Genomic DNA, 14,992 nt, shown 5'->3' with positions numbered 1-14,992 from the left:
TTTTAGGCGTAGACCTAGTCTAAAAACAATGCTCACACATGAGGCGCGCATTTCAGTAGCAAATGCAATATGTATTTAAGTGTTAGGTGTGGAGTGAAGGCAATGTTACGTACGTAGGTTACATGTGCGGTTCTGTAGCGAATGCAATCTTTAAGCTTTGTTAAGCTTGCCGGTAAAGCAGAGGTTAGCCATAGCTTAAATTAGAGAAGCCACTATGGTATATATGTGCACAGTATGTAATTAAGAAAAAATAAGATGATTCTTTTATGTCCTACTGTAATACATCAATGTTTATGTGTGAGATTTGGTAGTGAAACCACTGTTACATACGTACAGTTTGGTAGCAACGCAATCTAAGCTTTTTAAGCCGGTAAAGAAGAGGTTAGCCTTAGCTTAACTCAGAAGCTTCTATGGTATACATAGTAATTATAGAAATTAAGTAGATTCTTTTATGTCTACTGTAAAAATATGTCAATGTTTACGTATGAGATTTGGTAGTGACACCAGTTTACAGTGTGTGCAGAAACGAACGCAATCTGTATGCTTGGTTTGTAAGCGTCCTCGTAAAGAAGAGGTTAGCCTGATATTAAACTCAAAAGATGCTGGTACGTAATGGTATAGTAATTATAGAAATTAAGAAGATTCTTTTACTTATACGTACATATATGTAGTACCATGTACCATAATTATTTTTAAAGTCCAATAAGCTTGAAACCAGCCCTGATATTTGAAAAAAAAATTTATTCATAGAAGACGCACTTTTTTTATAAGGATATTTTTTAAAACAAAACCGTTAGTATCATAACAATTACTGAAAGATAATTTTTATACATTCAACTTCCCTGCCAGATATATACTTAGCTATAGACTCCGTCGTCTCCGACAGAATTTCAAATTTCGCGGCACACGCTACCGGTAGGTCAGGTGATCTACCGCCCTGCCCTGGGTGGCAGGACTAGGAACCATTCCCGTTTTCTAATCAGAATTCTTCTGTCGCCCGGGCCATCAACATTGTTGTTGGTTCCTCTCGATTGGTTTTTCTTTTTTCACCGGCAATTGATCTTCTTGACCGACTTTTGGTGACGTATCTGGATTGTTGGATTGGCATACGCTTTTGTGGACTTGATTTTGGATTTTTCTTTAAAAATGTCTGACTCTGGAATGGTTGTGAGACGTTGTGTGAATGTAGGCTGTAAGGTGAGGTTGCCGAAAGCTTCGGTAGACCCTCACACTGTATGCAAGGGTTGCAGGGAGTATGAATGATCTTTTTACTAATAATTGCAAGGAATGTGAGAAATTTGAGTGAGAACGAATGGAAGAATCTAACTAATTATTTAAAAAAGTTAGAGAGAGAAAGAGTGAGGAAGGCTTCTTATAGAAGTTTAAGTAGTTCGAGATCTGAACTAATTCCTAGCTTGGGATCTTCCCCAAGGGTAAGTATTGCTACTTCTCCTTCCATTGCAGCCCCTTCTCCTATTGCAGAACCTGTAGATTCAGCGAAAGAACTTGTGGATCTAAAAGCAGCCTTCAAGTTGATGGAAAACAAAATGGCTGCCATACAAGGTAAGGCTAGTGATTTTTTCAGTGGACAGTGATATCAGTGTCCCCAGTGTAGTGGAGGGGGCATCTGGTCGGCTCCGCAACGCTCCTAGGTCTAGACCTCTTCCAAGCTCACATGCCCAGAGGAGAAGGAATGTCGAAAACCGAAAGGAGGTTTGTGGAGAATCCCCAACCCCCCGATCAGGTGTCCCCTTCGGCGGTTTCTGTGACACCCCAGACTGCCAAGGATCGCTGATTGTAAAAGCGTCCTGCGTGAGTGTTTTTCGTCGTCGGGATCTTCATCTCCGAGACGAGATTGGAGGGTTCAGATCGATCTCGACCACCTCAAGAGGAGGTTTGGAAGGCTCCGACGATTGATTCGAAGCCAGAAAAACTTCCCTGAGGAGTCTCCTTCGGGAGTTAAGAAGGCAAGAAGAGCCATTCTTTCAACCAGAGTGAGAAGGAGTCAGGAGGTGGAGGCTATGGACTCCTCCCCTCCTTCCTCCCCTCCCACCCGAAGAGGATAAAGAGGAGGTTACGAAGAGGTTCATAATGGCTATGCAAGAACAGATTTCGTCTTTTGTAGGAGTTCTGTCAAAGGAGCCTCCTAGAAGGAAAGACTCTTCCCTTCCGATCAAAAGATCCTCCAGACGTATGGAGGTATCTGCCGCCAGGATCAATGCTCCTACTCGAGGTGAGGTTTCCTGTACGAACGTGGATGAACCTATCAGACGTCTGGCACCGGCCAGGAGTGAGGAGTCACCCAGGAGGCAGGAGCCAAGAGCCAGGAGTGAGGAGTCAACCAGGAGGCAGGAGCCAAGAGCCAGGAGTGTGGAGTCATCCAGGCAGGAGGCCAGGAGCCAGGAGGCAAGAGCAGGAGAGGCAAGAGGGGCAGGGAGGTCAGGAGTCAGGAGCAAGAGGCAGGAGTCGGAGGCAGGGAGCCAGGGAGCAGGACAGTCAGGAGGAGGAACAGGAGTCAGGACAGGCAGGCCACCGTCGGAGTCAGGCAAGGCAGGAAAGTCAGGAGGGCAGGAGGAGGTCAGGAGGCAAGAGGTCAAGAGCCAGGAGGCAGGAGTCGGAGACTCTTTCCTGGAATTTATGACTCTTCTCCAAATAGGAGCTCCTCTCCTTCAGATCGTAGGAGGTCTGGAAGGACTCTCCCTCCAAACGTGAGCTTTCTCCTCGTCTGATCGAGGTTTAGACGATTTGCCCCTGATGACGAAACCTCCTGCAATGAGGGACTCTCGAGTTATAAGGTCTTAGCCTCATTATTGCTACAAGAGTTTGGAGACTCTCTTAGTCCGGCGGCTCTCCTTCTCCTCGTTCTCTCTTTTCGAGCTCGGCTACGGCAAACAAAATCTTCGGCCTTTCTGAAAATGAAGCCTGCAATTTCTATGAAGAAGGCACTCCATTCTTTAGATTCTTGGATGGACAAGAAGAAAGAGTTGGGAAAGACTGTATTCTGCATGCCTCCTTCCAAACTACATGGAAAGAGAGGTATTTGGCATGGGCACCGGAGAGACTATGGGTCTTTCTCTGCCTGCCTCGGCAGATTCGGACTTTTCCAATTTAGTGGGAGGCCTCTAGACGTCCCAAACTCCTTAGGATCGGTCAGACGACGTGGAGCACTTCGGAGTTGAACCACTTTCTAAAGGGACTTTTTGTCACTTTAGAGGTGTTCAACTTTCTGGACTTGGTCCACTCGGAGTTCTGGCCAACAAATCTAAAGATCCGGAAGTTTCTTAAAACCCAGAGATTCTCCATAGCGTCCTGTCTTGCATGGACAAGGCAGTACAGGACGGTTCGGGAGAAGTGGCTTCCCTTTTTGGTGCTGGTCTTCTGAAGAAGAGATCAGTATATGGATCCCTATTATCAAAAGGGGTTTCTCCGAGCCAGAGGATACTTTATTGTTCGCCCCCCTCTGTCGGATCATCTGTTTCCTTCTCAGTTAGTGAAGGATATATCTTGCTCGCTAACTGAGAAGGCGACACAGGACCTACTAGCACAAACGTCCAAGAAAGGACGCCCTGTAGTGTCGACGATTAAGAAGGACTCTCGTCCTCCTCAGCAGCCCTTTCGTGGAGGTGCAGCGGCTCGTCCCCCTGCCAGAAGAAGAGCTCTGACAAGAGAGGAAGGTCTTCCTTTAGACCTTTCAAGAAACCAAATGGGAACTTGTTGCTCCTTCAAGCACCAGTGGGCGCCAGACTCCTGAAACTTTGCAGGAGTATGGGCAAAAAGGGGAGCCGACCCTTGGTTCCAGTGTCGGTCCTAAAGAAAGGATACGTAATCCCCTTTGAGGACAGCCCTCCCCTAACATCTACGCCTCGGGAACTGTCAGCGAGGTACAGAGACCCTGTAATGAGAAAGACTCTCCTTCAAATGGTGGAACAAATGTGGGAAAAGGAGGCCATCGAACTTGTGCAGGATCCACACTCCCCGGGATTTTACAATCGCCTTTTTCTAGTACCAAAGGCAATCGGGGTGGTGGAGACCAGTTCTGGACGTAAAGCGCTCTGAATCGCAATTTGTTCAGAAAAGAAGTTTCGTATGGAAAACGTCCGCTTCAGTAATGTCGGCTCTTCGTCCAGGAGATTGGATGGTCTCTCTGGACTTGCAAGATGCGTATTTCCACGTTCCCATTCACCATTTGTCAAAGAAATATCTTCGGTTTGTAATAGGAGACAAGATTTTTCAATTCAGGGCTCTGTGCTTCGGTCTGTCTACAGCTCCGCAAGTATTCACCAACCTGATGGCGAATGTGGCAAGATGGCTTCACCTAGAGGGAATAAACATCTCCCTCTACTTGGACGACTGGCCTGATCAGGGGCCAAGTCGGAGATTCAGTGCTTGGAGGATTTATCAGTAACAAGGAACATGATAGAATCGCTGGGATTACTCGTGAACCTCGAGAAGTCGCAGCTGATCCCCAGCCAGAGCTTGGTCTATCTGGGGATTCAGATGGATTCTCGGGGTTTTCGAGTATTTCCTTCGCGACGCGAAAAAGAATCACTCGAGGTTTGTCGAAAATCTCGAGCTTCTTAGAGAGAAAGAACAGTTCAGCGAGGGATTATCTGAGCCTTTTAGGGACCCTGTCCTCACTAGAAAAGTTCTTCTCTCTGGGGAGGCTTCACCTTCGCCCTCTTCAGTTTTTTCCTGAAAAGGGGTGTGGAGTTTGGAAGACGGGACAAATCTCGGACATCTTCCCAGCTTCCACAAGAGGTAAAAGATCATTTGAAGTGTGGATCCTTCCTCTTCAAAAGAACGAAGGCGTATCGCTTGCCCTGCAGAACCCAGACCAAGTGTTATCTTTCCGACACTTATTCGGAGTCGGGATGGGGAGCGACGCTAGGAGCAAGGGAGGTGTCAGGCACCTGGACAAAGGAACAGGTGTCCTGGCACATCAATTGCAAGGAACTAGTGGCCATACACCTAGCCTTAAAGTTCTTCGAAGAGATAGTCAGAGGCGGGGCCGGGGTGATACAGATAAACTCGGACAACACCACGGCTCTGGCTTACATACGCAAGCAAGGAGGCACGCACTCTTTCTCCCTCTTTCAGTTAACAAGACACCTGTTAACCTGGACAGAAGAAAGAGGCATAACTCTCCTCACAAGATTTGTTCAAGGGATAAAGAATGTGAGAGCGGACAGACTGAGCAGGAGGAATCAGGTCCTTCCCACAGATGGACTCTACACGAAGAAGTGTGTCGAAGTCTTTGGTCCCTGTGGGGAGACCTCACATAGACCTGTTTGCGACGTTCCTCTCCAAAAGAGTAGAGATCTTTGTCTCTAGTGGAAGATCCGAGAGCCTTCGCAATAGACGCGTTTCTCCTGGATTGTCGGTGTGGACGCATACGCCTTTCCCCCGTTCAAGATCCTGGGGGAAGTGCTCAGGAAGTTCGTAGCTTCAAAGAACACGAAGTTGACACTAATAGCCCCATTTTGGCCAGCCCAGGAATGGTTCACGGAGGTACTGGAGTGGATAGTGGACTTCCACAGATCTCTTCCAAACAGACCAGATCTACTCAGACAACCCCACTTCGAGAGGTTTCATCACAACCTCCCAGGTCTCGCTCTGACTGCCTTTCGGACTATCGAAAGACTTGTCAGAGCGAGGGGCTTTTCTCGCAAGGCTACGGCTCTAATCGCTAGAGCCCGCAGAGCTTCGACGAGAAGAGTATACCAATCGAAGTGGGAAGTCTTTTAGGAGGTGGTGTAAGAGTCAGAAGCTGTCCTCCTCCAGTACCTCTATAGTGAATATTGCCGATTTCCTCCTCTTTCTGAGAGAGGAACACACCTATCTGTCTCAACAATAAAGGGATACAGAAGCATGCTGTCTTCAGTATTTAGAAATCGAGGGCTAGATATTGCAGACAACAAAGATCTACACGATCTAATTAGATCCTTTGAAACTTCAAAAGCAGCAACTCCTAGAACACCTAGTTGGAATCTGGACGTGGTCCTGAAATTCCTTTCATCGAATAAATTCGAGCCTTTACATCTGGCTTCCTTCCGCGACGTCACTAGGAAATGCTTATTCCTGTTGTCTCTCGCTACAGCCAAGAGGACGAGCGAATTGCACGCTCTAGATTCCACAGTGGGTTCAAAGGAGATGCTGCCATCTGTTGCGTTCCAGACAATGTTTCTGGCGAAGAACGAAAAACACCCCCGTCAAAAACCTTGGCCCAGAAGCTTGAAGTAAAAGGTCTATCTAACCTCGTAGGCAGAGAGACAGAGAGGTCTCTCTGTCCAGTGAGAGCTCTTAAATTTTATTTAGAGAGGAAGAGACAGATGGGAGCTTGTCAACAAGGTCTTTGGTGTGCTGTGAAGAACCCCAAAAGACTCATGTCCAAAAACGCCTTGGCTTTCTTTGTGAGAAGCGTAATTACGGACACACAAAAACTGTCGGAGGAATCCTTCGGTCTTTCTAAAGGATTAAGACCCATGAAGTGAGAGCATTAGCACGTCCTTGGCGTTCCAAAAGAATATGTCTCTTAAAAATATCATTGAGACTACGTATTGGAGGTGCAATCACGTGTTTGCATCTCATTATCTGAAAGATGTGAGAGTGACCTATGAGAAGTGCTTCTCTCTGGGTCCATTTGTATCAGCAGATACAGTGCTGGGTCTTGGAGCAAAGACTGATCCTTAAATATTTTGTTTTTATCGTACATAAACCCTCTTGTCAGATATGTGCTTGGTTTTCTATTAGCAAGCTCACGGATGTCGCACGGGCGCATAGTGTCATTGCTGGTAGGGGATCAAGGGTATGTATGGCTAGTCAGGGAGTACAAAATTTTTTTGTATACTTTGTATAAATGAAAGTGGTAATTATGTTCCGAGTTTTTTGGGGGGGGGATTGTTTGTAAGGAGTTCGGGGAGGGGATAACTCCTTGCAATCTTAGAACTAACATGGATGTTAGGATCAGGTGATCGGGATCGGTGTTGTGCTCCTTGAACAAGGTGTATTGTCATGTTTAGTGGAATAGCACCCAATGACAAAGGCCTTTAGGCTCTGCCGAGTAAGTGGATAAGACCCCAGTGGCAGACCCACAAGAACTCTTAGCCATAGATCAATATCTTCCGCTGGAGGCTCTTGAGGCTAAGGCAGGACTCCAAGGCAGTAGCCGCGAAGTCTTCAGCCTAATAAGGTAGGAACCAAGGTTTATTAATACCTACAACATATGTTGTTTACCTGTCTATTTCAGTAGTTAGCTGTCTCTTACCCACCACCAATGGGTGCTAATCAGCTAAGTATACATCTGGCAGGGAAGTTGAATGTATAAAAATGATATTGTCATGTTACAATAAAGTTTTTATACATACTTACCTGGACAGATATATACGATTAATGGCCCACCAGCCTCCCCGCAGGGACAGGTGGAAGAGAAGAATTCTGATTAGAAAACGGGAATGGTTCCTAGTCCTGCCACCCAGGGCAGGGCGGTAAGATCACCTGACCTACCGTAGCGTGTGCCGCGAAATTTGAAATTCTGTCGGAGACGACGGAGTCTATAGCTAAGTATATATCTGGCAGGGAAGTATGTATAAAACTTTATTGTAACATGACAATATCATTTTAAAGTGATTTTGTGTACAGTATTACAGTCGACTCCGTATAAGATTTACCATAAATTAATACCGAATGTAAAAGTTTCTAGGCTTATACAAACAATATGGTTTGTTTACTATAGTCCTACTATAAGCCAACCAGTCACCAGGCCTGCGCTATGGTTTGTTTACATCCTTTCATGCCACAGCCTGCCAACATAATGTAGGCAATTTTTCATAAGTTTTTTATAACTTAATATTAAATTGGTTTAATTTTAATATTTGTTCATGCCACTTACCTGACAGATAATATAATAGCTGTATTTTCTGACGTCCGACAGAAATTTCAAAACTCGCGGCACACGCAGTGGGCGGCCAGGTGGTAGTACCCATTCCGCCGCTGGGAGGCGGATATCAGGAACCATTCCCATTTTCTATTCATATTTTTTTCTGTCGCCGGTCCGGTAAACATCGGGTTTACCAGACCTCTGCTCAGGATTTTTTTGGATTTGGACTCGCTTTTTAAGTATCTGATGCTTTTTTTTGGTATTTGAATTGGATTGTTGAATTGGCATGCGCGATAGTGGACCGTTTTTGATTTGGATTGACTTTTCTCATATAAGATATGTCTGTGGATCAAGTGTTGTGAGTTTCAGAGTGTGTGTGAGGGCTGATTGTAAGGTGAGGCTACCGAAAGCATCGGTAGACCCCACACAGTATGTATGAGTTGTAGGGTGCTTAATTGTTTGATTGATAATCGGTGCAATGAATGTGAGAAATTGACCGATGATGAATGGAGAGTATATGAGTCCTATCGCCTTAAATTGGAGCGCGATAGGATTAGGAGGTCTTCCTCCAGGAGTGGTTTCTTCCAAAGGTAAGACTAACATCTCTCCTGCATTAACACCTGTAGTGTTTACACCCAACTAAACCTGTGTTTGCCCTTCGGGCTCTGATTCTGTGTCGGAGAAGCGAATGCTCTCTCATGATTTTGGAGTCTCTTCGCACTCTGGAGACCAAAGTGAAAGCCTTAGAAAACTGGCTCGGTGCAAGTGTGTGATCGTGCCCCCAGTGTTGTGGAGGGGGCGTCAGATCGGCCCATAATGCCTCTAGGCCTAGACCTCTATCAGACTCCCAAGACCCAGGGAGAGGAGGTATGTCGAAAGCCGCAAGAGGGTTACGGGGGCTTCCCACCGATCTGGCGTACCCTTCGGCAGACCCATGTAGCAAAAGACCCAGGCTGCCAAGGACCGTGCACGAGCGCGCGTCCTGAAAGAGTGCTTTTCGTCCTCCGAAGCGTCCTCCCCGCGCAAGGGGTGGACGCGCTCGGAGAGACTCTCGTCCTTTGAAAAGGACGTTTCGTCGGAGGACGCTTCACGTCCTCTTTCGCCGCTTTCGTCGGAAGACGCGTATGACGTTTTTTCCGCCTCAGAAGAGAGGTAGGATCTCCTCCGATGAGGACGCTAGGTTGCGTGCACAGGCGCGTATACCTGAGAAGCAGGTAGCTGTACCTGTGAGAAGGAAGGAGGCGTCCCCTCGCCCCTCGTCTTCTCACAGGATCAGTCCTGGCTTCCTATGTTCATTCTTCCCCGACGAAGAACATTCTTTTGTCCCTTCAGGACCAGCTATCCTCGCTTATGGCTCAGAGGACTCGCCCAGCAGCAGTCGAGCCTAAGCGGAGGAAGGACCTTAGACTGCCTGTCAAGAGGACTAAGCAGTCTCCTTCTCCTTCACCTACTTCGTCTCGTTCGCAGATCGCTTCTCCTTTGGCGATTCGCCGATTCTCGTTTTCGTCCTCTAGAAGGACGTTACGTCAGGACGCTTTTGAGGAGGACGCTCTGTACGAGGACGTTCGGCAGGACGTTCGGCAAGACGCTCGTCAGGACGCTTGTCAAGACGCTCGTCAGGACGCTTGGCAGGACGCTAGGCAGGACGTTCGTCAGGACGCTTGGCAGGACGCTAGGCAGGACGTTCGTCAGGACGCTCGCCAGGACGCTAGACAGGACGCTCACCAGGACGCTCACCAGGACGCTTGGCAGGAAGCTCGCCAGGACGTTCAGGCGCCTTTCAAGACGTTTTTGGGGATTCTGATCAAGAAGTCGTTACCCCCAGACGCTAGTTTACGCGCACAGGCACGTATGCCAGCGAGAAGAAATGTAAGGACGCTTCTCGGGCAGGTGAGACTGCTGCGGAAGGCGCTGAGGACGCTCGTCCTCCTCAGGACGCTCTACCTTCATCGAGCAGTAAGCGTCATAAAGAAGACAGCCGAAATAAGGCTGCCTCTAGCAAGGATAGGGGTCCTTTGATCAAGCCAAGACCCGACATTAGGACGCCTTCTCCTGACAGACGGTCTCCTCTTCCGTTTAGAGAAGAAGGAGAGCTAAGTAGTTCGGCTGAATCGGTTGAAGAGGAACCTGCTGCAGCCCCGTCTATCTCGGACTATAAAGTCCTCGTACGACTCTTGCGTTCTTCTTTTAAAGACAAATTTCAGCCTGCAGCTCCCAAGTCTCCTCCTTCGCAGTTTTCTTCATCTTAAAACTGGAAAAACCCGGAGTTTGTAGAGATGAAAACTTCTCTCTCAACGAAACGTGCTTTTAAAAAGCTCCAGGATTGGATGATACGAGGAGAGACCAAGGCAAGACGACCTTCGCCTTACCTCCAACTAGACTTAGTGGAAAAGGGGGCATTTGGTATAGAACCAAAGATGAAGTGGGGAGTTCGTATCCCTTCTTCGGCTCAAGGAGATTTCTCCAGCCTAGTGGATTTGCAGAGGAGGTCGCTTTTACCCTCTGCTAAGGTAACCTGGACCGCGTCGGAGACGACCATCATTTGAAGGGTCTGCTCAGGACGCTGGAAGTCTTCAACTTCCTTGACTGGTGTTTGGGAGTTCTGGATATGCAAGCGAGAAGCCCAGAATCTCTTAGTCTGGGGGAGCTGTCCAGCGTGTTAGCATGTATGGACAAAGCCATCAGGGATGGTTCGGAGGAGCTCGTATCTCATTTTGGAACGGCTTTATTAAAAAAGAGAGCTTTGCTGTGCAACTTCACAGCTTGTTCGGTGACTCCAGCTCAGAAGCGGATTTGCTGTTTTCGCCTCTTTTCGAACCATCTCTTCCCCAGACTTTGGTAAAGGACCTGACGAACAGCTTTACAAGAGAAGGCAACTCAGGACCTTTTGGCCCAGTCTACAAGACGGTCAGCCGTACCTTCAAACCTCTTCAGCTGCGGTTCGACCGCCGAAGAAAGTAAAGCCTTTCGTGGGGCTCCCCCCTCGAGAGCAGCTCTCGAGGGAGAGGGTTTTCACGAGGAAGAGCTTCCTTTAAGCCAAAGCCTTCCAAGTGAGAAGCATCTCCTTCAGACACTAGTCGGAGCCAGACTGAAGTTTTTTGCCTGGGAGCGTGGAGAGAGAGGACACGGACTCTTGGTCCCTCAAGATCGTGGGAGCAGGGGTACAAGATCCCCTTTTTAGATCGTCCTCCTCTGCTACGACTCCCAGAGACCTTTCTCCATCCTACCAAGGAGAAAAGAAGAAAGTATTGTTCGATCTCCTTCAGCAGATGATCGACAAAAGAGCGGTGGAACAGTCGCGGACCTGGGGTCGCCAGGTTTTTACAACAGAATCTTCCTAGTACCGAAGCAGTCGTCAGGTTGGCGTCCAGTTCTAGATGTAAGCAGGCTCAATCTTTTCGTGGAAAAGAACAAATTCACAATGGAGACGCCTCATTCTGTTCTGGGAGCTTTCGTTGAGGACCGGGCGACTGGATGGTATCCTTAGACTTGCAGGACGCGTACTTTCACATCCGATCCACCACTCTTTCAAGAAAGTATCTAAGGTTTGTCTTAGACAACAAAGTATGGCAGTTCAGAGCTATGTGCTTCGGACTGACCACGGCTCCGATGGTGTTCACAGTAGTTATGAAGAACGTAGCGAGGTGGCTACACTCTTCGGGAATAAGAGTTTCCTGTACCTCGACGACTGGCTGATCAGAGCGTCGTCGAGAGAGAAGTGTCTGAAGGACTTGCAGTTCACTTTAGCCTTAGCGAAGTCCCTGGGACTTCTGGTCAACCTCGAAAAGTCGCATCTGACCCCAACACAGTCCATCGTGTATCTGGGGATTCAGATGGATTCAGTGGCTTTTCGAGCGTTTCCGTCCCAGGAATGTCAGCGGCTAGGCTTAGAAAAGATCTCAGCCTTTCTAAGGTAAAGAGACTTGCTGGCGAGGGAATGGATGAGTCTGCTGGGGACCATTTCCTCGCTAGAAAGTTTGTTTCCTTGGGAAGACTGCACATCAGGCCCTCTCCAATTTCCTTGCGGACGAGTGGAAGGCCAAGGACGATCTCAATGCCATATTGAGAATATCGCTTCCAATCAAGAACCACCTAAGATGGTGGTTGGACCCTCAGAAGCTTCAAGAGGGCGTGTCCCTAAGTCTTCTGAGCCCCGACCTAGTGTTGTTTTCAGACGCTTCCATCACAGGATGGGAGCAACATAGGGGGGAAGGAAGTGTCAGGCTCCTGGAGAGGGGAACAGGTAGCCTGGCATATAAATGTCAAAGAACTGGCAGCAGTATTTCTGTACCCTGCAGTTCTTCGAAAAGAGTTTGGAGAACAAGATGTTCAGATAAACTCGGACAATACCACAGCACTCGCTATTTAAAAAACCAGGAGGAACACACTCCAGAACGTGTTTTCCCTAGCGAGAGAGATTCTGCTGTGGGCAAAGAGAAAAAAAGGTGGACTATCCTGACGAGATTCATTGCAGGAGTGCAAAACGTCAGGGCAGACCTTCTCAGTCGCGGGACCAAGTCCTACCGACGGAATGGACCTTGAACGAAGACGTTTGTCGAGACCTGTGGACGTTGTGGGGACGTCCACTGGTCGACTTATTCGCAAACGTCAAGGACCAAGAGACTTCCTCTTTTACTGCCTGGTCCTGGATCCAGAAGCAATCGCTGTAGACGCTTTGCTTTGGAATTGGACGGGCCTAGACTTATACGCCTTCCCACCATTCAAGATTCTGGGGAAGTCATGAGGAAGTTTGCGGCCTCGGAAGGGACGAGGTAACCCTGATCGCTCCGATGTGGCCAGCGAGAGAATGGTTCACAGAGGTCATGTCTTTCCTTGTAGACTTTCCAAGGACATTGCCCTGGAGGAAAGATCTACTCAAACAGCCTCACTTCGAAAGGTTTCACCAAAACCTCTCCACTCTGGGTCTGACTGCGTTCAGACTATCGAAAAGTTTGCCAGAGCGAGAGGTTTTTCGAAAGCAGCTGCGAGAGCAATCGCACATGCGAGACGTGCTTCCACAAGAGCTGTTTACCAATCGAAGTGGGCTTCCTTCAGGGCATGGTGTGTAAAAAGGAGGGAGTTTCCTCTTCCTCGACCTCTGTGAACCAGATAGCTGATTTTCTGCTCTTTCTCAGGATGTGCAGAAATTATTGCGGTCCCTACCATCAAGGATATAAAAGCATGTTGTCAGCGGTTTTTAGGCACAGAGCCTAGACCTGTCTGACAAACAAGGATATTCATGACTTTTAAAGTCTTTCGAGACCTCGAGGTTCCTCAAATGAGACCTCCATCATGGAATCGGATGTAGTCCTTAAATTCCTTATGTCGAGCACTTTCGAACCGCTTCAGACAGCGTCTCTTCGAAACCTGACAAGGAAGGCTCTTTTCCTAACTTCTCTTGCGACGGCTAAGAGAGTAGTGAAATTCAAGCGTTTAGCAAGTTAATGGGATTCAAAGGGGACAATGCTGTCTGCTCGTTGAACCCATCTTTCTTGGCGAAGAATGAAAATCCTCGAACCCTTGGCCGAAGACTTTCGAGATCAAGGGTATGTCAAGTCTGGTGGGCCAAGAACCAGAGAGAGTCCTGTGCCCGGTCAGGGCTCTCAAGTTCTACGTGCATAGAACGAAAGAGGTAAGAGGTCCCTCAGGTAACCTCTGGTGCTCTGTGAAGAGACCAGAGTTACCTTTATCGAAGAATGTGTTGCTTTCTTTCTAAGGGACACCATTCGGGAGGCTCATTCATCTTTCCAGAAGACTGATTTGAGCCTCTTCCGAGTAAAAGCGCACGAAGTACGAGCCGTCGCTACCTCTCTTGCCTTCCAAAAGAACATGTCAATCAAGGACATCCTTGATTGCACCTTTTGGAGGAGTAACTCCGTCTTCGCCTCACATTACCTAAGGGATGTGAGAACGATCTATGACGATTGTAATGCACTGGGGCATACGTTTCTGCGGACACAGTATTGGGGGTCCGGGAAGTAGACTCTTTCACCTTTCCCTTAGTCTTAGGTTCTAAGTTAGGTTGTTGTGTTTTAGGTTGTGGTGAGTCTTATGTGAAGATCTCCCATCCTTTAGATAGTTTTAAGGGGTTTTGGTGAATAGTTGGTCAGGTGGTGGTCAGTTGCTTCCGTTGCCCTCATTTGTATGGCCTCGATGGTCTTGTCACGCTGAGGTCTCGCACCCGTTGACAGATCATCCAGAGCGCACCAGCACTACAGGTCTCCACCTGGCTGGCAACTCTGTGATTAAGCAAAAGCAGCCTTACGTGACAGTAATCACATAGTCTACTTTGCAAACAGGTAAGGAACCAAGATGTATATCATATCTACTTAATTTAAGTTTCCTAAAAAATCCTATTCTGTCTCTTCCACCATCCGAAGGTGGGATTCAGCTATATATATATCTGTCAGGTAAGTGGCATGAAACAAAATGTTATTGTTATTATACAATTAAGTTTGTTCATACTTACCTGGCAGATATATATAATTAAAGTGCCCGCCTCCTCCCCTCAGGAGACAGAGACATTAATAAAAATATGAATAGAAAATGGGAATGGTTCCTGATATCCGCCTCCAGCGGCGGGAATGGGTACTACCACCTGGCCGCCCACTGCGTGTGCCGCGAGTTTTGAAATTTCTGTCGGACGTCAGAAAATACAGTATATATATATCTGCCAGGTAAGTATGAACAAACTTAATTGTATAATAACAATAACATGTTATTAATTTACTGTAATAATTAGACCTGCTTTTCAATGTTTTATTATGTTAGCAACACATTTTATGCCTACCCACTACACTACATTCTACTTACTAGTTACCTAGGTAGCCTATGGCGCTTGGTCAACAATCAGTTAGACGTAGGCCAGAATTCCTTTTGTACTGTATATATTAACATTTAAGATTATAAATATACGTTTAATATGACCTTTATTTAACTCTTAACTTATTTAGTTGTAATTTACATGTAATGTATTGTTATACAAAAAGGCAAGGTTAGGGTAATAAATGAGGTGGTCAGGAACGGATGTTAATCCGGTTTGACAGTTACGTATTTCTTTTGGGGAAAAACTGACTGCAGATCTCGAAATAATCGAATTTTGACGCTCCTTCTGAA

The 14,992-nt window shown here is 47.2% G+C and overlaps 1 protein-coding gene across 1 annotated transcript in view; it reads left to right on the top strand.

Moving 5' to 3' along the window:
• LOC135222486 (uncharacterized) overlaps positions 1-14,992 on the top strand; it is a 37,914-nt gene that overhangs the window by 22,019 nt on the left and 903 nt on the right. The gene's annotated exons all lie outside the window — the stretch shown is intronic.

This window comes from Macrobrachium nipponense, chromosome 3 (genome assembly GCF_015104395.2).
Source record: "Macrobrachium nipponense isolate FS-2020 chromosome 3, ASM1510439v2, whole genome shotgun sequence".
Classification (NCBI taxonomy): domain Eukaryota; kingdom Metazoa; phylum Arthropoda; class Malacostraca; order Decapoda; family Palaemonidae; genus Macrobrachium; species Macrobrachium nipponense.
This window is presented reverse-complemented; position numbering and strand designations above follow the sequence as displayed.